The following is a 3075-nucleotide window of genomic DNA, read 5'->3' as shown; positions in this document are numbered from 1 at the left end:
CTAGGTTGCATCATATCTATAAATGGGAGCCATACTGTTCGATCCAAGTTGGCCAGAAAGCCCGAATTCCACTTTTTCACATCTTGGTTAAAGTCAGTCATGGACACGTTCCTCGACTAACTGAAAAATTGGAAGGAGCTATGAACTTCATTTCTTTTGTAAAAGGTCACTAATGGGTGTAGGTTGCATCATATCTATAAATGGGAGCCATACCGTTCGATCCAAGTTGGCCAGAAAGCCCGAATTCCACTTTTTCACATTTTGGTTAAAGTCAGTCAGGGACACGTTCCTCGACTAACTGAAAAATTGGAAGGAGCTATGAACGTCATTTCTTTGTATAAAAGGTCACTATGGGTGTAGGTTGCATCATATCTATAAATGGGAGCCATACTGTTCGATCCAAGTTGGCAGAAAGCCCGAGTTCCACTTTTTCACATTTTGGTTAAAGTCAGTCAGGGACACGTTCCTCGACTAACTGAAAAATTGGAAGGAGCTATGAACTTCACTTTTTTTGTAAAAGGTCACTGATAGGTCTAGGTTGCATCATATCTATAAATGGGAGCCATACCATTCGATCCAAGTTGGCTAGAACACTTTTTTTAACCACTTTCGATTTGAATCTGATTCGCGTTGACGCTGACGCTGACGCTGACGATACGAAACTGACGCTGGCTTCATTTTGGTCATATTTTCACCAGGAGAAAGGAGGACGTTAGACTTTTAGAGACCTTTAAGATATTCAAATTACTTGATCCAAAACTTACTAATGATTTAACATCTCTTAACTTGATAGTGCAGTGATTGAAGCCGATACCATTGGTCCACTTAAACAACCAAGCCTTTCCACTGTTCATAACTTGCCAAGTATTCATCCGAATAAAATATCAACATTTTGACCAACTTTTCTTCTTTATAGACGGGGTTTGGAGAAATTTTGGATTGGTTACACAGACGTTGTCAACGAAGGAACATTCAAATGGACAGACCATACCGAGTATGGTTTTACTCTTTTCGCTGCTGGAGAACCGAACAACGCTGGTAGTGAACACTGTGTTTACCAACGAAATACTGGATATTGGAACGACGCTAACTGCGGACTAAAGGTCAGGCGTCGTTTACTCTACTACTTCTTTTTTATAATTGGCCAACATATCTTCTCCAATAAGAAGTTTGCCCTGAAATTCAACTCAAACTCCACATGTTGATATATCCTAACTTCTCTGAAACTTCGGAAAATATCTTTGGAAATTTGATCTGTTTAACAATTAAAGTTTCTCAGCCATAGAAGTAAGTGTTATGGTGCCTTCATTTCTCCCTCTGACTAAAATATTTTCACTGGGTGAGACAGGAGTGTAGATGTCCGAAAAAAGGATCTCCAGAAAAAGCATTTCTTTAGTTATATTGCTCCACCTTTGGATCCATCACAGCGGTTCTGTTGAAATAATGGTCCAAAGTCTCCTCGTTTTAAGTAAACACTATTTTTGCAACCATGTGGAAACCTTTGGTCACTTTGAGCAAATAGACTTTTTCAGACAAAAAAGGTTTTCCAAAGCATCACTTTCTATGAGAATAAAGATACATTTTCTACTCAAATCTAATAGGTTGGATATGTTTGCAAGAAACCATACTTCAATCCTAACGGGGGTGGTAAGAGCTATCGATTCTTTAAAGAATGGAGGAATTGGGATATTGCACAACAAACATGTGGACATTTTGGTGGAAATCTGGTGACTATCGATTCAGAAGCTGAAAATGAATTCCTCTCTCAAGAAAGTTTAATAAGGTAGGTGAATTCATTTTATTGACTGCATCTTGCAATTTTTTGTTGATCTAACAGGAGAAAATAGAATGCACAATTCACTTCACAGTAGTTTCCTTATATACGATAATACCCATACCTTTAGCTTCTATTTTATTTATTTTCACTTCTTAATTTTGGTGCAAGTCCAGAGTGTCACTATCATTTATATTCCTTATATGGAGTAAGAATACCCTTAATCATAAATGTTGATATTATTATGCCATCCTTTATACAACAGGTCTATTCACGTCGCAAAATTGTAATTGGCCTTGACTCCAGAGGGTCTGAAATGTATATGAAAGTATTTGATTGTTACATTAGAGAAATTCAAACCTCCTTAAGTGACCCCTAAGCTTATAAAACACTTTTACTTTCCTTTTTCAGAGGTTTAAGTGCAGTTTGGATTGGTTATAATGACAAAGATGTGGAAGGAACCTTCAAATGGGTGTCTGGTGCAACCACGTGTTACAAAAAGTGGTTATCAGGACAGCCGTCACCTGAGGACTGCGCAGTTTTGGCTCCATTCGCACAGGCTTGGGTTACAACGACGTGTACCCCAATAAGAGCTTATATTTGTGAATTTGATTTTTAGGGTATTTTAGGATTTGTTTAGATTTCTTAATTTCTTAATTAAGTAGATTGGTTAATTTACGGTGGAACTAGACGGTATCTGTCGAGGAGAACAGCGAACATTTACATGTTTTTCTACAGCTGACTGTAACATTAATTTGAAAGGCAAATTGAACTCCATCCCCTTTTACGCCAGCCCTTATTACGCCACAGCCTGATTTTGGGCTTACGCCAATTAGGGCCATAAATAACGCCAAAATTTGTTAGAATGGCTATTTATGCTTCAATTTACATTAAAATATCATATTCAGTAGTAAACTGTTGAAAATTCCATTGAAAATCACTGATTTTTGCGGAATTTTAGATATGGAGTAAAACAATGGATAATTTTTGTCATCGAATCCCCCGGGTTCGAATCATACCTAAAATCCTTTAAATTGAGAAATGATGATAAAAGATTTACGCCACTTTTAAGTAAAATTTGCAAAATTTTGGCCCTTTTTACACCGGCCCTTTTAATACCGGCCCTTATTACGCCAAGAGCTTAAATATAACGCCAATAAGGGCCGGTATAAAAAGGGCCGATAAGGTATTCAATTTATTATCTCATTATTTTACTTTTATTTAAAATAGAAAAGAAATCAATGGAGGAAAAAAGTTTTCATGGTTCTTTACTTTTCATGGAAAAAACCCAATATGTTTTT

At 36.9% G+C, this 3075-nt stretch overlaps 1 long non-coding RNA gene across 1 annotated transcript; it reads left to right on the top strand.

Moving 5' to 3' along the window:
• Positions 1 to 640: 640 nt before the first annotated feature.
• Positions 641 to 2509, top strand: LOC136805562 (uncharacterized). Its single transcript, XR_010846421.1, has 3 exons — positions 641 to 1103; positions 1602 to 1783; positions 2186 to 2509. It is a non-coding gene; the product is annotated as an uncharacterized lncRNA (long non-coding RNA).
• The last annotated feature ends 566 nt before the right edge of the window (positions 2510 to 3075 follow it).

This window comes from Clytia hemisphaerica, unplaced genomic scaffold (genome assembly GCF_902728285.1).
Source record: "Clytia hemisphaerica strain Z4C2 unplaced genomic scaffold, Clytia hemisphaerica genome assembly, whole genome shotgun sequence".
Taxonomy (NCBI): domain Eukaryota; kingdom Metazoa; phylum Cnidaria; class Hydrozoa; order Leptothecata; family Clytiidae; genus Clytia; species Clytia hemisphaerica.
The sequence above is the reverse complement of the archived record's forward strand: the minus strand, read 5'-3'. Positions and strand labels throughout refer to the sequence as shown.